The 26440-nt window shown below is 45.6% G+C and overlaps 1 long non-coding RNA gene across 1 annotated transcript in view; it reads left to right on the forward strand.

The window, feature by feature from the left end:
• LOC118695784 (uncharacterized) overlaps window positions 1–25893 on the forward strand; it is a 38887-nt gene extending 12994 nt beyond the window's left edge. The window contains exon 3 of the long non-coding RNA XR_004981585.2: window positions 25744–25893. This is a non-coding gene — a long non-coding RNA (uncharacterized LOC118695784). The remainder of the gene's footprint in view (window positions 1–25743) is intronic.
• The last annotated feature ends 547 nt before the right edge of the window (window positions 25894–26440 follow it).

The following is a 26440-nucleotide window of genomic DNA, read 5'->3' on the forward strand; positions in this document are numbered from 1 at the left end:
GTCCCACCATGGCTCCCACACTTCCCAATGTCCCAGGGTGTTCCAGCCTGGCCTTGGGCTCTTCCAGGGATCCAGGGGCAGCCACAGCTGCTCTGGGAATTCCATCCCAGGGTCTCTTCACCCTCCAGGAATTCCTTCCCAAAAGGAATTGGCAGAGAATAGGCTGAGATTGGATATTCAGGAAGGAATCCTGGGTGGTGAGGCCATGGCACAGGATGCCCAGAGGAGTTTTGGGCACCCAAAATATCCCAGGCCAGGCTGGACAGGGCTTGGAGCACTTTGGGATAGTGGAAGGTGTCCCTGGAAGATTCCATGACCTGATGAAGGCGACCATCCTCGCCAGCAGCAGTGAGGCAGAAGCTGCAGACTGAATTTGTGGTTAAATATTTCCCCCAGGGCTGTCAGCAAGCACTGGAGCAAGATTTAACCCAAATGAAAATCCTGTGGTGCTGCTGTAGTGGAGTTTTGGATGGAAAACCCACTTGCATATTTTTAATTGCTGCCCTCGTGGAGGATAAATTGCAATATTCTGGTGCATTTGCAGAATAGAGTAACCCAGAACCAACTCAGGGTTCCTCAGCAGGACAAGCAAATTTTGGGTGATGTTTGTAACTCTTGCTTTGAGATTTAATGCAAATCTGAGCCATAGCAGAGAAGAATATTTAGCTTTTAATTCAGAACGGCGCGTGGCAAATGAGTGGTATCTACCACAGCAAAAACTGTGGGGTTTTGAGGCACTGTCCAAACCTCTTCACCTTTTGATGCCATTCCTCAGAGCCAGCTCAGCTGGCTGATTTAGTGATGCCATAAAACAGGAGCCATCTCTGGTATTTACAGACTTGTTCTCGTGGTTCCCTGATGGTGCTTAAATCTCCTTACCCCTCGTGCCACCCTCTGAGAGTGTCAGACCATCACAGCCTGCTTCTTGTTGCTCTTTAAATCCAATTTTTTTTTTTCTTTTTTGCTTTTTTTGCAAACCCAACAGCAGCCACTTCCCCTTTTCCCAGTAGTCCCCAAGCAGGGAGGAAGGCTGGCCACTGGCCAATTCATTTAAACCTCTGGAATAATAGTTTGCTCTCTAATGAATAGTCTGGCTTTAAATCTCTCCACTCAAGGGTGGTGGCACTCCTGAAGTTGACAGGTACTTATGAGACACTGAGGAAAGGTCATTTGTTGGGTGTTACTTTCATTGATCTGTCCAGAAAACCTCCTGGTCATTCCTCTGTGCTCCTTGAAGGCAATAAAAAGAGGCAAAAAGCAAGGCAGAAAATCCATTCATTTTTCTCATATTTGCTTCAGAAGCCACAAACAACCCATTTCAAGTCAGCAGTTTCCTATTTAAGTGTCACAGAATTCAGCCTCACCGTTGGCATCACCTTATTCTGATCGGGGAAACTGAGGCACAGAACAGGGGGATTATTCTTCCCTGGCCACCAGGTGTTAATCCTGGGCTGGAATCTGGGAGCTCCTTGCTCTGGCTGGCAGAGAGCTGGAGGAACACCACTGCTGGGAGATTTATTGCTCATTTCATCCTTCTTCCCCCGCACCCATAAATCAAATGCTACCATTTTCTTCCTGAAGTTGGAGCTTAATGAACCTAAAAGCAATCTGAGGAAGTAGCACCAAAACCTGGCTGTGCTGAAGCCCTGGTCCATTTACAAATGAGAACCCAGAGCATTGGTGAAGTTTTTTTTACTGTAACTTGAGTTTACTTTCCATAGGAGTTGCCAGACCCATATTTCAAGGCCTGGCTTCTTGATGCCCAGGAGAATAAAGTGACTTTGACATCTCCTAAACCAGGCTGGGAGGGAATGACTCCTACCTGGATTAATGATTGTGATGCCTTGAGTTTTAGTTTTTATATTTTTTCAGGTTCTGTGCTGCTTTAGTGTGTGGGTCTGGGTTCACATCAGGGGATGCTGAGCTCTGGGCACAGAGCAGGGAGACAAAACAATTCCTGCTCCAGCTGGGCACCAAGGACAAATGATCCAAATCTCAGCCCAGGAGCACAAACCCCGTGGGCTGGAGAGAGAAAAACAAGGATGGGACTGCATGGGCTGGAGCTGGAATGGGACAATGAACTGCAAGATGCAAATGGAGCAGAACTGATCCCAGGGAGAGACCCCGGGAGCGCTCGTGCATTTTGGGACCATTTTGGGTTCATCTTTGGGTTCATTTTGGGACCATTTTGGGTTCATCTTGGATTCATTTTGGGACCATTTGGGTTCATCTTGGGTTCATTTTGGGACCATCTTGGGTTCATCTTGGGTTCATTTTGGGACCATTTTGGTTCATCTTGGGACCATTTTGTGACCATTTTGGGTTCATCTTGGGTGCATTTTGGGGCCATTTTGGTTCATCTTGCGTGCAGCCCTGGCTGAGCTCTTGTGCTGCCCAAGGTGCATCCATGGAGGCCCTTTAATAAATCCCTGCTTTATTCTTTAACTCTGTCCAGCCTCTGTTCTAGGGCAGCCTTCACAAGGCATCAATTGGACTCCACAGGCTTTTCCAACCTTAATGATTCTCTTAATGATTATCTGCTTGCAGTGGACAAGAATGGGTTTAAATCTCACCCTTTTTGCCCTAATTCTGATTTTTTCTGTATAAAATTTTAGTGTTTGGAGGAGATAAACATGATCAGTGTTTGTGCAGGGCTCTCAGCATCCATTTCTTGTGGATGTGGAGCTCCAGCTCACAAATCACTGGAATTCTTCTTGAAAAGCTGAATTTGTGTGAGAAGAGGGTGGTGAGCTGTTAAAAATTAGGCCTTTCAGAATGAAAAATTAATAAAAAATCCTTTATCAAGACAAGTCCCCACAGCAGAGAGATCTGTGGATCTTGGGAGAGGACCTTGGCACAGAAGATCTGGAAATTGGGGTAGGAAAAGGGGAAAAAAGGGTTTTTGGCATTGTAGGGTGAAAGCTGAAGTCAGAGAGAGGAGGAAGGTGTGTGAGGAGCTGCAGGTGAATCTGGGAAGGCTGAATGCCAAGGATAAGGCAGGAGAAAGCTCCTGGAGCTGTGGCAGAGCAGAGCCTGGCAGGAACAGGACATTTCCCACTGCAGGGCAGCCCAAGGTGGGACCTCCAGCCCAGGGCGCTTGTTCTGTGCCTGAATTCCTGCCCCCAGGACATGGTGAAGGGAGGAATGAAGTCAAGCATGGGCCACCACCATCCCTTGGCTGATATTTAATATTTTAAACCTTTAAAAGTGAAGGGAAGTGTGCAGGAGCAGCTCTTAAAGAGGAAGGAGCAGTCCCCAGTGATGCACTCTGTGCATCCTCCATGACTTCTGTTCAGTGATCCCAGCAAAAATGAGCTGAGGCTGAAAAAAAAAAAAATCTGGATTGATGCTTTCCAGTTGATTCTCCAGCCCTAATTGCTCCTTCTCTCCACTTTTTGCTTGGTTTTGTGGCAGTCAAGGACAGCAGAGCGTGATCAGAAGCAAAATAATGCCTGGTTTGGGTTTTGCTGGGTTTGCTTCCTAGAGGACCAAACCTTCTGTGTTATCCCTGTCTGACAGAGGGGAGTGGAGGACTGGGGAAAGGAGGTCACCCAACAAAATGAAGGTGTAGCCAAAAAATGACAGCAAAATCTGCTCCTGATGGAGGGGAATTGGTCAGACTGGAGCGTTGTGTTTTCTCCAGGGTACAGGATGGAAAATCTGCTTCAGAAATGGGCCACTCTGTGCATCAGACAAGGTTATTTGGTAAAGAAACAAAGTGTTGCTCCAAACGTGACTGGATTCACTGGAATTCCTTCCATGGGAGCAAATCTTTGTTTAACAGGGCTGGAAAGAGGCAGGAGAACACCCCAGGAGCTGTTTCCCACCTCAGGCTCTGCAATAAATACTCCTCACTTGGACCATGGTCAGCTGTTGGATTCCCTTGTGGAAAATGGTCCCTGTTGGTGGCGAAGAGGTGCAAGACTCCCATTTTTTTGGAAAACACCCCAGGAGCTGTTTCCCACCTCAAGCTCTGCAATAATTATTCCTCACTCAGAGCATGGTGAGCAGTTGGATTCCCTTGTGGAAAATGGTCCCTGTTGGTGATGAAGAGGTGCAAGACTCCCATTTTTTAACTCTCTGATCTCTACACGTCCCTGAATTCTTTCACGAGTCAATTCACTTCTGTTTGGAGAAAGAAAAAGCAAGGAAAAAATGGAGGCAAATTGCAGCAACAAAAGTGAAAGAGAGAGGAAGCAGAAGGTATTTACTTCTCACCTGCTACAAATTACCCTGCAGCAGAAAGCAGGGAGGAGGAGGAGGAGGAGTGGGATGGTGCAGAACAAAAGGCTTTTCTGCCTCAAAATGCACCAAGGTGGGAGCTCTGCGTTTCTCAGGAGTTTGGTTTCAGCAGCCAGACACATCCTTGGGAAGGGCTGGCCCAGGGCTCTGGGGGCTCTTTTTGCTCCCTAATGACACTCAGGCTTTGTCCCCTGGCCGGGCAGAGTTTGGCTTGCAGGCTAAAGTTACAGTTGGAGCAGAACTCGTTCCATATTGGCCTGTTTGATCCTGGGAGAAGGGGAAAAATCTGCTCAATGCGGTTCTCATTAGCCAAAAAAGCTGTAACATGCTGGAGTCATTAGTAGTTTGTTGATTGAGTTAACCGTGCAAGGCGGGCTGCAATTGATCATCTGCATTCTCATTAAATATGCTGCAGTCTCAGGGAGGTTGTTATGGAACTGCTTGGAAGGCAGGCAGGAAGAATCTTGGTTTCAGCCCAGAGCACCAGTTTTAAAATCTCTTTTGACTTCAGGCTTGAAGTGCATAATTAATGTCAGAGATGGGACTGAGGTGTGACATAAAAATAATCTTTCACTGGAGTGTAACTGGGCAGGGTCGTGTTTCAGCTTGAAACGGGGAGGGAGATGGAGGCTGAAACTTGAATCCAAATTTAAACTTTCTTAGTGCTGCAAAGGGAAGTGGTGAGGGGTCTGTGGCTGCAGGATTTCCACTTGGCCCTGTCTAGTAGGTATTTGAAGGAAGGAAGCGTTGCTGTGCTTCATTTAAAGATAATGAGGTCTAATAAACCCTAACCAAAAGTCAAATTCACTTCATCTTTGCCTTGCTCATAAGCGAGTCAATAAGTGAAAAAGATCTGTATAGAGAGAGGTGATAGAATTTCACTTTCAAGAAATGGGTGAACAAGAGTTGCTGAAGAGTGTTACCTTGAAAATATCTCATGATCACTTTAAACCTTGTCTATGTCTTTCAGCTTTTGAAATGCTGAAGATCACATCTTGAGGGAATTTGTTGGAGCCTTTGAAGTATTTTTATGTTAGGCCCCTATGGCAGAAGATTGTACAGATCAAGAAAGTACCGAGTAGATTTATTCACAGAAAATGCATTTAAATTACCCAGCTATAGGGGCTCGCATTCTTCATTTATAGCCTGGTGTCTGGGCTCTGAAATCCTCCCAAGAACTGAGGTCATAGGATTGGAAAATGAGCTTCTGTACACCATCCTTGTGGCCTTTGGATGTAATGGAGTCTGCACTGCGTGGTAAATTGGACGGAATTCAGAGAAGAGCAACAAAAACAATTAAGGGAGGAGAGGAACTGACTTACATGGAAAGATTAAAGCGTTACAAATTTGTGGCTTGGTGAAGCAGAGACTACTGCGAGTGGTTGGAAGTTTCTGGAGACAGGAATGCAGCTTCAAAAATCCCTGCTCTTGTCTGAACATGGTTTTGTTTGTGTGTTTGTTTTAAAGGAAAATCTTTTCTGAGCAATATCCTCATCTGGTGTAACTTACCCCAGTGCCAGTGAAAACAATGGAGCTGGGAGATCTGGGCCAAATTATGCTGTCTAAAAATGTGGCCCTTGCACTCTTTTAAAGCTGGCACAGCAGGGGTGGAAGTGGTAGTTTAGGGAGGCAAATGGTGTTTTAACTCCTGCAAGGTAACTCCTGGTTAAATGGGGGTTAAATGTGGAAGATTTTTGGGTATCTTCCTTCCATAGCACCTCTGCAAAATGCTGCCTAGAGCCACCAAGCTTAAAACATTTAGTTCCTCAGCTGAAATTTGGCAAATAATGGGGCAGAGAGGGCATTTCTGTTACCATGCTCTTGCAGAAACACAGGCAGCTTTTGAAATAGCAGAGAAAAGTCTGAAACAGCCCCAGAAACTGTGGGGTGAAGTTCTGAGGGGCTGCAGGTGTAACCCAGCCCTGAATGGAGCAGTCCATGAGTAACCAGGCCCTGACTGGAGCAGTCCATGAGTAACCAGGCCCTGATTGGAGCAGTCCATGAGTAGCCAGGCCCTGATTGGAGCAGTCCATGAGTAACGAGGCCCTGAGTGGAGCAGTCCATGAGTAGCCAGGCCCTGAGTGGTCCATGTGTACCCAGGCCCTGAGTGGAGCAGTCCATGAGTAGCCAGGCCCTGAGTGGAGCAGTCCATGAGTAGCCAGGCCCTGATTGGAGCAGTCCATGAGTAGCCAGGCCCTGAGTGGAGCAGTCCATGAGTAACCAGGCCCTGAGTGGTCCATGAGTAACCAGGCCCTGAGTGGAGCAGTCCATGAGTAGCCAGGCCCTGAGTGGAGCAGTCCATGAGTAACCAGGCCCTGAGTGGAGCAGTCCATGAGTAGCCAGGCCCTGAGTGGAGCAGTCCATGAGTAGCCAGGCCCTGAGTGGAGCTGGCTGGGGCAGGCACAGCCTGGCAGCTCAGGCTGGCAGCCCCAGGAGCCTGGAGTCCTGTCCCTGCTCAGGGGATTTGGGGTGGAGGCTGCCCTGCACACACAAGGCACAGATTGTTCACAGGGATTGAGTTACAGTGAGGCTGAGCAATTAAAAACGGGGGCTGGCCCTGAGGAAAATGAAGTGTGAAGCCCCTTGGACTGAGAAACAGCCTCAGAAGGGAAGTGGTGGAGGCTCTGGTGCTTGGGAAGTGGGACTTGTCCTGAGGATGGAGTGTTAATGGAGGCATGGTGGCCAAATTTGAAGCCAGAGGTTAATCCCTGGCTGCCTCCCCTGTTCCCTGTTCCAGCTGGGCAGGGAGAGATCCCATCCCAGGGCTGGAGCCTGCTCAGCTTGGCTGCACAGGGAGCTGAGAGGCTGCCACCTTTCCCAGAAGTAATTGCTTTTATGGGGTGGCTGAAGCTGCCAGGGAGCAGCAGGAGGAGGTGGAAAGGTGGCAGCTTCTGCGTGGAAGTTACTACAAATATCAGTTTCCTTTGTAAGCCATGGTCTTCACTGAGGGGTGAAAGGGGCCAAACCTCTGTGATAAGGGCTAATTTTGAGAACTAAAACTGCAAAACCCTAAAGAACCCGTGGAGATTGTGTTGCTGTTATCTCCATCGTGATTCCTTTGAGTCAGGAGTGGGGAGCAGTGACTGCCCCATCCCATTCCTGCCCATCCCAGTGGGGAGCAGTGACTGCCCCGTATCTCCCATCCATTCCTGCCCATCCCAGCTCACTGGGTGAGCAGTGAGTGCCCCATTCCTGCCCATCCCATTCCTGCCCATCCCAGTGCTGCCCAGTTCACTGGGGAGCAGGGAGGAACAGTGACTGCCCCATCCATTCCTGCCCATCCCATTCCTGCCCATCCCAGCTCACTGGGTGAGCAGTGACTGCCCCATCCATTCCTGCCCATCCCATTCCTGCCCATCCCAGCTCACTGGGTGAGCAGTGAGTGCCCCATCCGTTCCTGCCCAGCTCAGTGGGGAGCAGGGGGGAGCAGCAAACACCCCCCTCCAGAGCAGAGTGTCTGGAGAAGAGGGATTTTGAGTGTGAGAAGGAGGCAGCCAGACAGGAATACCGAATGTGGGCTGAGGATGCCAGGGGAATTGTTTCCATAGAAACCCAGCCATGGAGGCTCACACTGCTCCCCCATCTCACACTCACAGATTCATGTGATTGCCTTCATGGTCACCAGAAAGCGTGGAGGGGAGTGGGTGATGAGGAGAATTGGAGTTTGCTGCAGGTGTGGGAGCTGGGTTCCCTGGCTGAGGGACCTCGGGGATGCTCCAGCGCTGGGATGTGCTGCAGTAAATCAGGATGAGCTCCTGGGCACTGAATGGAGCCCCACTGGTGTCAGACAAAGGGGATCAGGCCTCGTTCCTTTTAGTTAAGGAAAAAAAAAGGGGGTTTTCATTTGTTTCTTGCTGCATTGTTCTGCTACCTTTGTTGGCCGGGCCTTTTTGCAGACATCATCTCTGCCTGTAAATGCTCAGCATTCAGCAGTGCCTCAGGAAATGTTGCTCTGAAATATCCTCCATGGAAGCACAGGCCTCTCCTTGCCAGAATTTATGAGGGGCCCTGGGAGCCTGTTTCCTTCATTTGTTCCTGGAAAGATTTCTTCTTGGAAAATCCAAGATGTTCAGGGATGATTTCTGTTCCTCCAGCCCCTTCAAAGAAAGCAGCACTTATAACAGCTCCCAAAAACCTCCAACTGCAGCCCCACTGGAGTCAAATAGGAGTCAATAGGAGTCAAATTTTGTGTGGGAGAAGAGGCTAAAGGAGGTCAGAGAAGCCCAAATGAAATGTGGAGGTGCCAAGGTTTAGTGTAGATGTGGGGTTTGGCTTCCTCTGACCGTCTCCTGGAGTTTAATTTGGGCTCAGCTGATTGGATCTGTCCGATCTTTTTAAAGCAGCCAAGCTCCACAATCCACAAACTTCATCTTTTATCCTCATTGTAGAAGAGACTCTGGGTGTGGAGGGGAGAAGGGAGCATGAAGTGGAGATTTGGACAATTTTGGACATGATTTGCCCACTGTCCTGTTCTCCAAGGAATGGCTTCACAACCAGAAATTCATGGGATGTTATTTTTCTGGCTGCACATGGTGGGGAAAGGAAAGTAAAGGCTGAAATCCTGGGGGAAATGGCTCCCATTTCTCCTCCTGGTTTCCCCAGCCTCTCAAAAAGTTTCTGGAGACCCTGAAATCCTTAAGAGTAACCCAGCTCTGGGATGGTCCTTGCTAAGCACAGATAAAGCTCCTGCAGCTCTGAGAGGAAAACATCTGAGCTTTGGGAAGGGCCAGCTTTGGGAATGACACAGCTGCAAATGCGCGGGGCAATCCAAGAGCTGCAGGGCTCCACCCAGGAGAGAGGAGAGCCCCAGAGACAGCCCCAAACCTGGATTTACACAAAGGGATGCCAAGAGAGGAGCATTTTTCCTCTCAGATTTGCCAGAGTTCAGTGTTATCCCCCACCCATGGTTCACTTGTTTTGTGTTGGAAACGCTCTCAGCACTCACAGCTGAGATTGTTCTGCCAGGGCTCCTCATTTGGCTTTTTTTTGTGGGGAATTGGGCAATATTTGATATTTTCCTTACTCCCCCAGTTAGAGGGGAGCGTGTCTATAGCATTGAGGCACCTTCATTTCAGCTGAAACCTCTCTGTGATGCTAAAACTGAAATTTTGGCTGCAAGAGAATTTTCCTCATGGAAGCCAGCACGGGGCTGTGTTTTGGATTTCTGCTGACAACAGTGCTGATTACACAGGGATGTTTTAGTTCCAGCTGAGCAGAGCTTGCACAGAGCCCTTTTTTGCACCTCACCCCACCAACAAGGCTGCCCAGGGAGCTGGGAGGGGACACAGCCAGGACAAGTGACCCCGAGTGACCACAGGGATCTCCCAGACCATGCTCAACATTAAAAAAAAAAACCTGAGCAGCCACTCTGGATTTCCCTAAATAAAGAGAGAAAAGGTGCAGCCTGTCCCCAAACCCCAACTCTGAGCCAACATCTGCTCTGTCACTGTTGGAACAGAAAATTCTTCATTTACTGATGGTTTTTTTCCCATTAATTAGTGAGGAGAGCGACTTTGGGCAGAGTTTTTGCTGAACTGCCTCTGCATACAAAATGGAATTGGTTCCATTTCCCACCTCCAAAACTGTTTTTTTGTGATTGTGTTGGGTGATCTTTGTGGAATTATTCCTTGACTTTTATCTGAAATCCATTGGTAATGGTTATTTAAGCTTTTTTTTTTTTTTTTTCCTGTGCTCTCTGGTTGTTTTAATTTCAGAGAGTCCATCGAGGAGTTTAAGTATGTATTAGTTATCATATTGATGGATCAGCCAAGCAAGGAGCATTTGGAAATGCACATATTCCTGTTCCATTGACCTGGGAGGTTTGAAGGATGAGGCTCTGCATGCCATTAGCACTTGGAGCATCCATAAACATTCCTTGGCAGGTTTCCATTTGGGTTTGGGATATTTGGAGTTGAGCGCATGGAGATTTTTGTTTCCATTAATCCATCCCAGGGTATTAATTGGTTTGTTTGCCATTTATTTCACATTTTTCACTCAAAGGGGTGTTGGGTTTGTGCTTAGCAGACTCAAGGCTCTGCTTCCTGCTAAATCAACCCCACTGATGGTAAATAAATCCCACTGGGGGCACGAACAGCATCAATTCTTTGCTTGTGAGTCTGCTTGGGGTTGATACGAGGAAAAAGAAGAAACTGTGGCTAAAATTTGCTTCCCATGATCAGGTGATGATCATTGACTGGTGATTTTCCCACTGCTGATTGTGATTTTCCCACTGCTGATTGTGATTTTCCCACTGCCTCACCCCAACTTCTTTCAGATGTAACTCTGCTAAAATAAGCACAGAATGGTTAAAACTTGGTGACTCGATACATGATCCAAGATCTCTCCAATTTAATTCAGGTGATCCAGATGTGGAATCAATATTTCCACCCTCTCTGGGAGTGTTTGGAGGCTAAATTCACTCGAGGGTGGAAATCCCTTTGTGATCTTTGGGTAAAAAAACATAAAATGCAGGAACACAGGCTGGGGGAGTGTAAAGAATATTCTTCTCTTTAAAATTCCATAGACCCCCAAGGTTTCTGCTACAGTGCCTCTCCAGAGTCCTGGTGACTGCACCAGGAGTTAGATCTGGTCCTTAGGCAGAGAATTAATCTGGATTATTCTTACAAAACCCATCTCAAGTGAAACTTTTGCCAATATTTTTCCCAGAAGATTCTTCTCTTTCAGTCCAGAATTTTATCAGCGATTCTTATGCTAACAGGGGTCAGGAGATGAGATGTTTCTCACGTTACACTTGAAGCTTCTCATGAATAATGGCCTGTATCACCTCTATTGTCTGTCCAAAACATAAGCAACCAGACATAAGGCCAGAGGAGAAATTTAAAGAGTGCTGAATAAGCCAGCAGGACGGACCAAGAGCTGAGATAGTCGGGGAGTGAAACAAATACAAGGTGGAGCAGATGGTTATTTGGGGAAATATCCGAGCAGATTAACTACCAGGGCTGCAGAATGAGCCAGGCTCCAGCTCTAAAGGCCCCTGAAATCTTCAGAGTGAGATGAACAGAAGCACAGACCAACACCACTGTAGCCAAAAGAAATTAGAGGTCATTATTCCCCAGTGAATTTTCTTAAGTGTTAAGTAGAGCACATCAGGCTTTTCACAGGAATCTGAGGGGGGTTGCCATGCCTAAGACCATCACTTGCTCCTGTGCAAGGCCAATCTGTCCACTTGAAAATAATTTTTATTGTCCTCCTCTCCTTTCCCTAATTATTTTCTTCGCCTTTTTTTGTTCTCACACATATCTGTGTGTGCATTGTGTAAAAAATATATAAAAATAAGAAAGAAAGCAAGCTGCAGTTTGAGCAGGATGAGAATCCCCAAAATACATGGCACTGGAAATTCCCATCGTGTGGAAATTTCAGTTCCCCCCAGGCCCTTCAATCTTTTTCTTCAGCGAGACTGCAGCTGCCATCTGATTTGTATTTATATATGCTCTTTATAGATATTAATGCAATAACAGATTAAACCTAAAGTAACTGTTACTACACAGAGACATCTCAGGGGTCTGATCTCGCAAACATTAATGCCTCTGAATAACTTTAATCTTGTGCATTGTGTATTTGAATTTAATGGGGACTCTTGCATGCCAAAGTTTCTCACATTTGCGAATGTTTGCTGCAACTTCAGACTTCCCCCATATGTTGATGTCAATTTGTTTGTGCAACCTCAATACGGTTTAGAAACCTCAGCCTCTGATCACGGTTTGTGGATGGCTGTTTTTGCAGTTCTGCTGCATTCACTGGGCCAGATTTCCAATGGGAAAAATGGGAAAAATGGGATAAATGGGCTAAACCCTCACTGCTGACCCCACCACCTTAGACCAGGCTGAATTTCCCTCTCAAGGGTTTCTCCAGGCTTTAGTTTTTTTAGCAAACCCATAGATAATGAGAGTTACGATGTGGTAATGCTGCTTCTTCCCAAGCCTCTTTCTGAAGGTGAATTCCTGAAAGAAACTGGATTGCAAAACTTGAAAATATCCCAGCGGTGCTGGATAAATACCTGGAGTGTGCAGGACCCCAGGGAGGTGAATCCAACCTGCCCAGGGCAGGGCTTCTCCAGGCTTTATTTTTTCTTAGCAAGCCCATAGGTAATGAGAGTTATTACCTATGGGTAATATAATTACCTGGTGGTAATGCTGCTTCTTCCCAAACCTCTTTCTGAAGGAATTCCTGAAAGAAAATGGATTGAAAAATTTGGGAAATATCCCAGTGATGGTGGATAAATACCTGGAATGTCCAGGACACAAGGGAGGTAGAGTTATGATGTGGTAATGCTGCTTCTTCCCAAACCTCTTTCTGAAGGTGAATTCCTGAAAGAAACTGGATTGAAAAACTTGAAAATATCCCAGTGGTGCTGGATAAATACCTGGAGTGTGCAGGACCCCAGGGAGGTGAATCCACCCTGCCCAGGGCATTTGGCCTCTGCTCCCTGGGGAATGAACACAAGAGTCCAGACCCTCTGTTGGATCATCTCTTCTGTGTTTTTAGATGGCAAGAACTGCTTAGAGGGGATTATTTTCATTATCTTTTTACTAAATGTAAGGTTTTGATTAAAAAAAACCAAAACAACTTAAATAGAGTTGATCTGGGAATATTTTGATGGGCAATCAAAAATCTTGACCTCTCCTAGATGGATGTTAAAGCTCCTGCACATCCTCCAGTGAGGCCAAACAGTTGAAATTCCTCATTTTGTGCCTCTGGAGCTCTGAATCCCACTCAGAGCACGCTCAGCCTGTTGTAATCCACTGCTGAAAAAAGCAGTGCTCACTTTGGAGTTCAATAATAATGGTAATTTTACAGCCTAATGTCAGGGTAATAAACTCTTCCACCAGGCAGCTGCTGTGACCACCAGGAAAGTTTTATTTCTCCAGGTTCAACAGTTTCCCTGTGACTAATGGAGCCTTGGAGGAGAGGTGACTTCCCTCCAAAAGCAGCACTGATATGCCTGTGTTTGCAGTTAAGGCTCACTAACCACTGGCATCAATCTGATAAGCATCTATAGGGCCCAATTATGCCATTTCTCAGCTTTGGAGTGAATAAAATTTATTTTCTAGCCCACAGGAATGTGAATAGATTGGTTTTGTTCCTGTATCCTGGCGTTATTTAAGATTAAGCTCCTCTTTCTGTGGGTTATCACCATATCTGCCAAGAGCAAATCTATTTTTGTGTTATGTTTAAAAGTGTAGGAGAGGGAGAAGAACAATGAGAGGGTGAGAACCAAGGTAACAAACAGAAGGAAATCATTGGATGCTTGAATTAATGAGATATTTGCTTAACTAGCACAAATAACATTGCCCACAACCACTCTCACAACCCAAGGAATTCCCAAAACTGATCAGGCAGAATGCCACAAAGTTGTGTGGGACAGTTTAATGACCAAGGCTTTGGAAATTTATTATTTTCAAATGTCAGAGGAAATTCAAAAGTTTCATCAGGTTTTGGCTGCCCCAGCCCTGTAGGAAATCCTCATGCTCCTCATCCGAGGGCTGCACACTTGGAGAGGTGTGGATGTAAATATCTAAAAATCAGGAATGCTTGTAAATATTAGGAATGTAGATGTAAATATCTAAAAATCAGGAATGCTTGTAAATATTAGGAATGTAGATGTAAATATCTAAAAATCAGGAATCTGCTTAACCTGTGAAGAGAAAGGGACAAGTCCAGAGATGGGATGATCTGAACCACTTAAAAATGAGTTTCTTAGCAGTGTCTCTTGTGTGGGGAGACTCCCTCAATAATTTTGATCAAAAATCATGGGTACAGTGTCAGCTCCAAACGTGTAATGCCCAGAATTTAAAAGTTTAGTAGTTGGAAGATGCAGATAAAGACCCAGAGGCTGACTGAGGATTTTTGTGTGTTTTTAAGTAGAACCCATCATTCTGAAAATCTTTCTGGCACTTTAGGCACAACTTTTGAAAGAAAAAAAAAAAAGATAAATAGTATTTTTAAAACCAAGCTGGCACCACTGAAATATTTTTGTTGATTAAATGACTGAGGGCACGCTGCTGATGAAGGAAAGGAGCTAATTGCTGCTGGCTGGCTGAGGATGGGCCCTGAGGCTGTGTGGGGTCCTGGTTCTTGCTCTCAGGAGCAGCAGCCTCCACATTTCACTGGGAATCCTGCTATGGTTCAGTTTTCCCCTCTTCCAGAAGGAGAAATAAATCCCCTGGGTTATCCCCCACCAGCCTCCACATTTCACTGGGAATCCTGCTATGGTTCAGTTTTCCCCCCCTCCAGAAGGAGAAATAAATCCCCTGGGTTATCCCCCACCCCGAGGCCTGTGGCTTGGGGTGAAGCATTTGTCTGCAAAAACTGTGGGGCCCTGCCAGCAGATCCAGGTATCTCATGCTCCTCATCCGAGGGCTGCACACTTGGAGAGGTGTGGATGTAAATATCTAAAAATCAGGAATGCCTGTAAATATTAGGAATGTAGATGTAAATATCTAAAAACCAGGAATCTGCTTAACCTGTGAAGAGAAAGGGACAAGTCCAGAAATGGGATGATCTGAACCACTTAAAAATGAGTTTCTTAGCAGTGTTTCTTGTGTGGGGAGACTCCCTCAATAATCAGGGATGAGCAGGGATCCCAGCAGGGACATGGAGAGGGCAATGAATAAACTCCTTTTTGTGCCTCTGCCTCCCCTCAGGTGTGTCCTGATCCTGCTCCAGATGGGCCTGGGGGGCTGAGCTTTCCTGGGGCACCCTGGGATGGGCTGGTCCAGCCTGGGAGCTGCATTTTGGTATCAGCTGAGAGCAGAGGTGGCCCCCAGAGGTCGGAGTCCCTTTGGGCCCATTGGGAAAATCAAACCTGGGAGCTGCCAATATTTGGGGATGAGATTCCATTGTTTTACCAGCGGTGAGGGCAGGCTGTGGAGGGAGCCCAGAGGCAAAACTTCAGGGATTTTTTAATTTCATGGCATGGTGAGGAATAGGAAGCTGGGATGACCCCTACCCCACCCTGGGCTTTGACTCCTCATCCCATTGTCATTCCCTGTCTCACTGAGGTGCCTAAAAATTACAGAATTGTCCTAATATCTGTCCCTCCCTTTATTTAACAACTTAAACCATGTCCAACCGTGCACATCCTCCCAATACTTTAGCACCTGGATGATACTGAAGGTCCCTTCCAACCCAACCCAACTTCAATTCTGTGATCTCACCCACCTTCAGCTTTTCCTCTCATTTTCTACCTTTCAATAATCTCATGCTGCCAGATATTTATTTGTAATAAATGTATTAAAATACTTTTATTTAGCTAGAAATGGACAATTTTAGCACTCTGGATGTGGAGAAAGCTGAGGTTGGGCTCCCAGATGAGGCACCAGGGATATTTTACAGGTGCTGCCTGAGGAGCAGAGCCCTTGTTGCATTGATTGCTTTAATGCTGACCTGCAGTTGTTGGATCAATCACGGGCAGGAGCACCAGGAGCATGGGGAAAGTGTCTTTGCAATGAGAAGAAACCAAAGAAATAATGACATTGCAATGCTGGGGCTGCACCTTGGCAGCTGAATTCCCAGAAATGCACGGAACAAAGAGCTGGGCCCAAAACTTGAGCTTGGCCATGGCTTTGGGCAGGGAGAGATTTCACTCTCTGGGGTTTTTTTGCTTTGGGCAGTTTAGGTGGGGATTTTTTACTTTGGGCAGTCCAGGGAGAGATTTTACTCTCTTGGGATTTTTTACTTTGGGCAGTTTCAGGTGGAGATTTGTTGCTTTGGGCAGTTTTAGGTGGGGATTTTTTTTTTTTTTTGCTTTGGGATGTCCAGGTGGGGATTTTTTGCCTGTCCAGAAAGAAGGAGATACCTGGATCTACTGGCAGGGCCCCACAGTTTTTGCAGACAAATGCTTCACCCCAAGCCCAGGTGCTGCCTTTGCCCCAGCCCTGAACAAGGCAAACAGAAATTAATTAATCAAATTAATTTGCACTGATCACTCCCCAAGCTCCTTTGAGGGAGAGGAGGAGAAGGAGCCTGAGAAAACCTCCCAAAACCTTGTCCAAACCTATTTTAAAAGCAAAACCCCCAGAAAACAGCATTGTGCAAGTGTGTCTGCAGCTACAGCAGAGGGAGGCAGATGCAAGCAGGGCTGCCCAGGCCTTGTGGAGTTTTGTGAGCTCCTGGAAGGCAGCCAGGGCTGGAGTCGTGGCTGGAGGCAGCAGCGCCCTTTAGTCCCAACAGGACATTGGGGCTCTATTGAGCCTGAGCACAAACTGAGCCCTGAAGTGTGATGGCTGCCAGTGGAAAGGTAAATTGAGGAGTCTCTTCTGCATGTAGTGGAATGATGAAATAAAGAATTTTTAAATTTGATGACAACAAGAGGTTGTTTTTTTGGAATTATTGACAGAGAGGGAAGTGTAGGTTGTGGAGGCTTTATGTTTTCTATGATCTTGTTGGATATTCTTTAGGTCGTGGAGTGATTTCTAGGAATTAGAAGCCTTTTTATGAATGGCAAAACACCTTCTAATCATGATAACATAAATGATAACATCTATATTATCTCACCCTTCTCATAAAACTAAAAATAAAATAAAAATTTTTAAAGCAACTCTCAGTGACCCCATGCCTAGATCAGAAAAAAAAAATAAAATATTATCCAGCAGCAGTGGGCAGGGGTTTGCTCAGAGTTGGAGATCTCCAGGAAGGAATGAGCTGTGGGGCCCCTGTGGGATGGCAGGAACAGCCCCAAAAGCCCTGGGGTTGCAGGCACTCCCTGTGTGGGGCTGCTGAACACACTGAAACCTCTTGGGGCCGTTTTTCTGTAGGCCAGGAGTGCTGGTGTGGCTGTTCCTTGGAGGTCACTGAGGTGTGAGGGCTCCCCAAGCTCCAAAATCCGCTCCTCCAAAACTCTGTGGGATCCTGACACCCCTACACTTGTGTCGTTGTGTCCCCTGCAGACAGAGATGTGCTGATAGATCTGCAATATAAATATTTTGCATTTGCCTTCCTATTCAAATTCCCTTCCAGCCTCTCCCCTCCCCATCCCAGATTTCATTTTTTCACGTTTCTTTAGCCTGCATTCCGCTCTCCTGTTTTATTGCAGAGGGAATGCCTCTGCTTCAACATGATTTATTTATTTATTGTTCTTTGTCTGGGCACCTCAGCCTGTGCTGGAGTTGCAGTTATTTTGCAAGTCAGCTCATGGGCACTGTCCCATTCTGCTGGTGCTGCCCTGGAGTTCTCAGTTCCCATCCTGTGTCTGCTCCCTGTGTGTGGCACGGGTGGGCACACTCAGCTGCAGCATTCACAAAGCTGCCTTCTTGTCTTCTGTCCTTTTTTTTTTTTTATTTCATTTTTGTAAAAATTTATTTTCAAAAGGCTGCTGAAATTCAAAATTGCTGAAATCTGATCATAAAAGATGTCAAGAGGCAAAGCCAGGAATGATCCTTTAAGGGCACTCTTTGATATTTGGGGAAGTGAACCTTGAAAACCTCCCTTGTTTCCTGTTGTTCCATTCCTTGTTTTCTCTCATAAAGTTCTTTTTTTTTTTTTTTTCCTTTTCTAAAGACTTCCAAAGTACACAACCTCCCTGAAAGTCTATTGCTCCCAAAAGAAGGTCTTTTTGTAGGTTTTGACCCAGGTCCATCTCCCATCCCAGCTGCAGCTCCTTTTCCTTTGAGGTGAAGCCAAAGCTGCTGAAATTCATGTCAGGGCTGGAGGTTGAAGAATTATCCAGCCCAGAGGAAGGGCTGGGGCTGGTGGGGACATTTCACCTCCAGTTTCCTGTTCAGGATGATACAAGGGGATCCTTCTGGAGCCAAGATTTGTCTCTCACCACTGGAGATCCACTCTGGTCTCACTCCTTCCTTCCACAGTGGTGAAACCCTTGGTTCCAGTTCAGTTTGCAGATATTTGAGGCACAAACCCTACCTTTAAAGAGGAAAAATAATTGCAAATTAGCTCCTTTTAACCGTTCCTGTGTTCTGGTGAGCTGCACTTTTCCCTTCCCTGTAGCTCCCTGCTTCTCCAAACAACCCCCCCAGCGCTGCAGGAACGGAATTGAAATGTGCTTGGCAGCTCCCTTCTGCAAAGCCTCCATCATTTTTTGTCATCGATCCAAAATATCTTCTGCCACTTCACCGACGTGAGGTCACCCTGGTTTCATCCCAGGGCTGCTGTAGAGGGTTTTTTTTTGGTGTTTGTGTGTGTCCTGCCTGCCCTCACCCCCTCCCCAGCTCGTGTTGTTGGGGGCTCAGCCGCTGCGTGAGGCGGCTCCGGCCTCGGCGCGTGCTGTGCTCTGGGAATTTGGTGGCTGATTTCTGAATTGCTGCCTTTGCCCTGCAAAACGAGGCTGCACGTCCTGCCCTGGGACACCCTCGACCAGGCTGCAAGGAAAACAGGCTCCTCTTTAGAGTGTCTGCCTAGAAAATGCCCTGTTAGCAGCAGAAAATACCTGTCTGTGAGAGAGACTGCGCTGCTTTTTAACAACAACAAAAAAAACCTGTTGTTTTTTTGAGAAACAAACCAGAAACAAACAAACCTGTTGTTTTTTTTTGAGAAACAAACCTGAGATTCCTGCTCTGAGCAGGGCTTGGGGCGACACCCAGCCTTGTCCAGCGTGGCTTCAACATCCCCCAAAATCTCTCCAGGAGGATGAAATTTTCTTTTCTCTTCCCTTTCTGGTCACGTTTTACCAGTGGAGTTACTCAGCGAATTAATAGGTATAGAAATGCAAAGCTCTTTTCTTATTACACGCCATCGATCTGATTGCAGTGTCATTAATTGAAAGACTCTGGAAATGTGATGGATGGTTCAGTTCAGGATTCCACATTCGTTTTGGCATAGCCCTGCAGGAGAAAAGCTGCATGAAGCTGATTGAAGGGCTCTTTTTGTCTGACATGAATTATTCTTTCATTGTCAAACCTTGTAACAGCATTCAGACATAGGGAGATTTACAATGTGAAATCCTAAATGGGGTCTATTCTTAAAATAAAATTAGAAAAAAAAAAAAAAAAGAGAGAGAGAGCTTTATCTTGCAACGTTGAAAATAGCTATGGTTAAAAAAAAATAAAAGACAACCCCACAACTATTCCTCCAAATTAAATATCTTCTGCAAAACCCAAGGGGCTGATGTTTCTCACTTAATTTTAAATTATTCTGATGGTGAGGCCTTAAATGAATAAAACAATTGCTTTAATCACATAACGGTTGTCAACATTTTTATTACATTCAAATATATTTGTTTGTCTGAGAGGGTTTGTTTGTTCTCCCCACTGCTGTCATTCCCCCAGCTGAACGATTTGCCTGATTAGCTGGGAATCCTGCTCGTCCTGGAAAATTGCACGAGGCTTTCCTTTCCCTTTGGGGAAAATCTAGGTGGACCCTGCCGAAATGTTTATTTAAGGAAATCATTCTGTATTTTAGAAAACATTTAAAAGAAAAAAAAAAACAAAACCCAAAACACCAGCTCTGTGTGCAAAGATTTCAGCTTTTCCCAGCTGCTGGATGCAGGCAGATCTGATCGAATGAGCTTTGGTGGGATTTGGGTTTATTTAATTTTTAATTATTTGCTGTTGGTCCCGTGCAGTTCCCTGGTTAAATTCTGCGGGTTCTTTTGTCTGTATCAAAATTCCTGCCAGGCTCTGAGGGTTGGGAGATGCAACCACTCCAAAAGCAGCAGAGAGGAGCAGCCCCGCTCCTCTTGACACCCCCAGATCGCCGTGCAAAGTTGATGAAGAGTTTGGAATGCCAAGCAGCCACCCAACTTGTGGGCTCATTTAAGAATAAAACACTGAAATAACATTATCCGAGATGGGAATCAATGTCATGCCTGTTACAAATGCTGGAGCTGGGAGAATAGCGAGATTACACAGAGCAGGCAGATTAGATGAAGAAGAGTATTCGATTACATTCCATCTGATTAGTGCTGTCTATTCATCTGCGTGGGGCTTTTTTTATTCTTCAAGAAAGCTGCCTTATTTTATGGGAATGGGCTGTGTTGAGAGAGCGAAAAGCTGGAAGAACTGGATGTAAAATCGTGGTGGGAATAGGCAGCTCTTGGTTTAACCATCTTCCTCCCTCAGCTCCTTTCCCATCCCCGGATCTGTGTGCCTAAATGTTTTAGCAGGCAGATCACCACAGAAATGACCATTTTTTACTGTTATTTAACCACTTCTCACCCCCAGAAAGGCATTAAGTGATCACTCTCTGCCTGACCCCTTCAACAAATGCCCTTTCCCACCTGAGCTGGACATTTGCAGGCAGCCAGCCCGGCCCGGTGACCGAGATGAGTAATTCCCATTAAAGTGGGGACAGAGCCTTTTTTCCCGAGCCTGAGGAATAAACGGCACTGATGGGAAATGTTGTCCTCATCCCCCGCCCCCTCCCCCTGCCTATCTGCATGGAATACCCTCCCCAACGTGGAGTTTTTGAGGTCTCATTGTTCGGCGAGAGGGTTGAGATTATTTTTGTAGGTTTTATTTTTTTTTAATTTTTTTTTTTTTTGGGAGTGTTTTCCCTGGTCCTGCCGGGGATGCAGAGCCCGGCCACTGCAGGTGCTGCTCCTCACGCTGGGAACCTCCAGCTCTTCTTCAATTCCCAAGTTTGGGAATGGAGCTGGGTCAGAGCACAACACCCACCCAGCAGCGGGGTTTTTCCAGCCCCTTCTTGCTTTATTTTCAGGCTCAGCTCTGGGGTGCTCCCTGCCAGGGCTTCTCAGGCTGTTCCTCCAGCTCTCCTTTAATTTTGAGCACCTTCAGTGCCGTTAGCAGCTCCAACCTTCCAGCCACTGGCTGTTCCTAAAAGGTGAGGGAGCAGGGGAGGGGTTGCTTTCATTAGTTATTTGAAATTGAGGATGATTTAATTTCATATTTTTTTTTTTTTCTTGATGCTGTCTCAAGCTAAATAAACTCAGTTCCTCCGAGCCCAAAAAGCAGCGAGGATCTTTTGCCTTTGGTGTCACTAATTATCCTCCCATGGAAGCTGAGATCAGGAGAAAGGGGCATAACGAGAGAGTTTGTGCAGCCTTGCAGGACTCTGAGCACATTCAACAGAAAGGGGGGGTAAAAAAAAAAATGTTTATTCTCAGCCCCAAACTCTGTGAAACCGCTTCGTTTTCGGAGTTCCCCGCGCTCCGAAATGTGGGCTGGATAATTTCTGCAAATTCAATTAGAGTTTGGAGCCCGTGGCCGCTCTGATCAGATCTGTGTAAATAACATTGTCCCCAGCCTGTGTTGTCACCTCTGAAATGCTCTCTGGATCGCAGCCTAGCTCTGTCTTTTCTTGTGGTGGAGTCAGGGTGGTGCTGGATTTCGGAGATTTTGCATTTTATTGCTCTTGATTTTTTTTTTTAAATTTAATTTTTTTAGGTTTTTTTTTTTGTTTCATTTCTTTTTTTTTTTAGTTCCGTTTTGACTCTGACAGTTTTTAAAGGTGAGGCTCATTTTTTGTGAGGTTAAGAAGAAGGAGAGAGTAAAAGGTACCGTATCTTTCTTCTTAATTGTTTGGCTTAAGTCTGAAACATCTGAAAAAACACCCTTAAAATGATCTTAGAAGTAACAGTCGCTTAATTAATAAAAAAAATAGTAACAGATTTAGCTTACCCTCTTTATGGACTTAACTTCTGGAAATTAGGCATCCACTCTGTCTCCTCTGCAATAATCAGTTTCTTATCTAACAGATATGAAACGACCAGATACATCTTACATCCTTTAACTCAGCAACAATTATTCCAACAAAAAGAAAAACTAAAATAAAAATTGAAGCACTGCTACAGCTCAGAGCATCTTTTCCTTTAAACCCTTTAAAGTCGCCCGTTTATTCCCATCCCAGCTCAGCTTAATTCCCTTTTATTGTGTCGTTGGGCTGAAAATATACAGTGCCATGCCTAATTGTGCTGCAATTCCACATTAATAACCTGGAACTTTGCATCCCAACCAGCGAGGAGCACGGAAAAAAGGCAGAAACAGATGCAATTATTTGTTGCTGGCTAAGTTACTGTACGTGACCCAGGTGCTGGAGGACTATTTGCATGTGTTTCTCACCTTTGTTCACCCAGACACATGGGGATCTCGAGCTATTGCTGACTAATTGATAGTTGTAGTAACTGCTATAGGCTCCTTAGATTAGAAATGCATGCAGACGTGTGTCTTGATTCAAACATTAAGGAACACACACACTCTCACTTACTTACACGGGCAGAAAGTCTTCATACTATTAGAGGTGTGTGATGGAGATAGCAGGACATAAAACAGAAGAGAGAGAGCCACAGGGAGAGAGAGAGAGACAGAGACAGAGAGATGGCATGCAGCATATATACCCCTACAAATAGTTCTAAAATGCGTTTGCAAATGCAGAAGTCTTCAGAACCATCCAACAGTTCAGCACAACCCTTTTTATCTCTTCTCTGCGGGACGTCTCCATCCAGATTACTCGAAAAAAGCGGAAAAGGTGAGAGCTCTGCCATCTTAGCTCTGAATTCATCTGATTTCCTTTTTTTTTTTTTTTTTTCTCTCTCTCTCTCTCTCTCTCTATATCTCCCCCCCCCCTTCTCTCCCTTGTATTCCTTATGCCATTGTCCATTCTTATGATGGCAGCCGCCCTTGCTCTTGAATGCAAGTGTCACAGCGGGAGCAAAAAGGGTTCAGGGCTGCATTGTCAAAGCCATGGTTGCCTATTGTTTCTTAGCCTTTCACTGCTCTGCTTTTCCGAGCCTCTTTCCCTATCAGTGGCCCCTGTCAAGGGGAGGAGTAGGGAGAAAATTGCAAGAGTTAGTCGTCCTTTTTATTGCACACTGTTATGATAAACAGCCCCAGCAATACATCCCACAAAATTAGGAATTGTAACGACGGGACGGGGGGAAAAAAGAAATTTCTTTGTAGGTTTGCGTTTGGCGCTGCCCTTATGTCAAAAGCTTGGTTTTCTTAGGAAAGACTTTTGTATTGGTGGTTTTATTTTTTTTTTTAATTTTTTTTTTTTGCCCAGCAAAAAATAGAGGCAGCTGCAAAGTGAACAGTGAGCTATTTAGCCACAAGGTAAAAATTTCCTGTTGCTATTTGGATACTGATGCTTTTCAATTTTAAAGGTGTGTGTGGGGGGGAGGAAGCATGACTGAAAGCATTTCTCTAGCTGTCCATCCATCCATCCATCCATCCATCCATCCATCCATCCATCCATCCATCCATCCATCTCTATTTTATGTTTTAAAGCAATCGAAAACGGGTTTTAAAAAGGCCAGGGAGGCTGTTTTCAAGTTGGTTTTATTTGGGGGAACAAAAAAATAATTAAAAAAAAAATAATCTCTCAGTGCAGAATGAGGTTTGTGTTTCAGCTGATTGAATCTTGTGCTGGGAGATGAAGGGGGATGAGTGTCCTGCTCATGCCAGAAAGTGCTGCTTTGTCAGGGCATTCAAAGTAAAATTGTCACAATTTCTTCCTTTGGTGGAGGGGAGAAAAAAATTAATACAGACAGGAGTTTACTTGACATTTCAGCGTGTGTTTGATTGTCTTGTGTGCACAGGCCAGCTCTGCCCGTGTGCAAAACTTCAGGGAGGTTACAAAGTCGTGGCCTCAAAAGTTTTTTTGTTTTACTGCGTTTGAGATGAAATTGCTGAGAGGAGAAAATTATTTCTAAAAGGGGGCTGCCCAGAAGAGTGCAAACATATTTATGTGTTCAAGCTGTAAATATTTTACTCATTTCACTTTAATTTTTATTTTTACTTGCGTTAAAAAAAAAAACAACAAACTAACAAAATGAAAGAGAAGCAAATGCAATCTGATTTGTGCTTTTAACTGTTTCTGTAAATTTGATCATCATCCTTCCAATCCTTAAATTTTTCCTCACTGCCCTCAGTGTACAGGATATTTAACAGTCTGGGGGTTTAATTTTTGCCAGCCTATTATTATGTTCTTTTGGCTGAGCTGTTACATGATCAGAAATTATTGAAAGCAAACACTGCAGACCGTTCGTGTGTGTGCTGCTTGAGGCTGAATATCTGAGCCATTGCAAACGTCTCGTGCTAATTTATCATGTCCAATAATACCAGGCACAGATGTAAATATGGTTTAAGTCTTAGAGAAGCTTGCAGAGAAATTCTCCTCAAGCTGCTTGGGCTTGGTTTTGGTTCTGCTGCAGAATATCGAGTTGGCCGAGCCTCCCAAATGTGAGGGTTTGGTGGGAATTTAGAAAAAGGGCCAAGATATTTCACCTGGGTTCCCTCTTAACTCTCGGGATGCCGAAATAGAAGTGATTTGAGGACCAAATTCTCCCAGACCACTCGCTTTGCCTTTTCTCCCCCGTGATGGTGCTTTTTACACTCATTTATTGTCCTGCACCGCCAAGTTCTAGGTCAAGTATGCGCCTGTTTGGAAAATCTTTACGTTTGAAACTTTTTTTTTTTTTCTTTTCCTGAAGAAATGATGAAAGAACTCTGGCCTTGTTTTAAATCAAGCTCTGAATGCAGCTGAGGCCACCCTGGGAGCACAATGTTTAATTTCCATTCGACATCTGCCTTATATTTCCCATTGCAGCCCGGGCTCTGCGTGGAAGGAGCACTTATCGTTGATAAAAAGTTTGGCATCTCTTTTGTCAGAGGTTGTAATTTCTGTTCTCTCAATCTGGACTGTCATTTTGTAAAATCTTTTGTCGCCGGAGCTGAATGGAAAACCTGGAATGTGCAAGAGATTAAAGAAATGGGGGAAGAGGATTCAAATGTGCACGGCAATTCTGGCCGCTCCCCTCTCTGAGACAGATGGTGCCTAATCCTGATTTTTCCTTATTCCAGTGTCAATTCCGAGCTGTCCCTCTGAATCCACAACTGAATACTGATGAATCAGGATTGGGCCTGGCTCATTTCTTCGCTTTTTGAGGCCGTGGGTTGATCTGGCAGAGATTTCTGCAGGCACAGCTCTGCCCTGGCACTCCTGCTGAGAGGTGCCCACTGAGTGACTCCAGCACTGCCCCGAGTCCCACTCCTCCCTCCTCCTCCTCCTCCTCCTCCTCCTCCTCCTTCCTGACCTTCCAAACCTGGGAATAAATGTCTGATATGAGGGGTTTTCTTTAGGTAGGTCTGGGTCGGGAAATCTCAGAGTTGAGGGGGAATTTGGTGTGTCCGGGCACTCCAGAGGGGCTGAGGTGTCAGGTTTGCCAGGGGGGAAAAAGAAGTTTTTTTGCAGAGCAAAGGCAGAAACATTTGGCCCCACAGATGAATTTTGCTGTGAAAAGGGTGATTCAGGGGGAGAGGTGTTCCAGTCTCATCTGTTTCAGGTGGAGAAGGGAAAACTTCACTCTGCGTTTAATTGTTTGAATTTATTTTGTCTCCTTATTAATCCAAACAACTTGTGCTCACTTTGCTTTTAATATGAGAATATGAAAATGCTTTTTTTGCCCCAGATTCTGTTCTGTATTCTGAAGTGCTCTGTGTGCTGTCAGCTCAAGTTCCAGGCACTTCTTTCGCTCTTTCTTGGGAGATTTCAGTGAGCAGCACTTACACTTCTGTTCTACAAAGAAAGAAATATATCTCTTCTTTTTATTTATTTTTTTCCCTCTCATAGGAGTAACTTCAGTGGGAATTGCTCATGAAAAAGAGTGAGGATCACCTGGATTCTTCTGGAGCTGGGAGTCAGGGCCAGAAATCTGCAGGAAAGACCTGCCCAAGGAGCAAGAGGAGGATTTCACCTCTCCAGAGCTCCATCCCACCTGGAGCTCCAGGCAAGTACCATTCCCCTGCTTGGAGCTTCACTGCTGGGTCCTTGCGAGTTCTCCTGCGCAGAAATTGTCTCAGTGAAGTTGGGTTGCATTAAGATTTGATGAGAATTCGGTGCATTGATCAGGGATCTTGTCCCCTGCCATGGCCAGGGTGCCACTGCACACTTGTGGAGGGTTTATAGAGTCCAAAATGCAGCAAGAGCCAGCCCAGAGAGCTGTGTCAGGAAAAGCTGAACTTGGGTTAGGAGCCTTTGGCCAATCCCAAATCCATCTTTTGTTACTACTTTAAATCACTGACCAGGATCACTTTTCAGGATTTTGGGGGCAGAACTGAGCCACTGCCATGGATTTTGTGCCCAGGAGGGCTCTGCATGCCATGGGCAGCACCTTCCCAGGGGATTCCCACTGCTTTCCTTCTTCCTGCTCATGGAATTTATCCCTTGATGTGAGCAGAGCTTGGCAGGCAGAAAAGAGATTCTTTAAAAGTGGAAGAGACTGGAATAAGGCATGAAAGAACTTCTTATCTTCCACTGGGAAAAATCT

The sequence above is a fragment of the Molothrus ater genome, chromosome 22, assembly GCF_012460135.2.
Source record: "Molothrus ater isolate BHLD 08-10-18 breed brown headed cowbird chromosome 22, BPBGC_Mater_1.1, whole genome shotgun sequence".
Lineage (NCBI taxonomy): Eukaryota > Metazoa > Chordata > Aves > Passeriformes > Icteridae > Molothrus > Molothrus ater.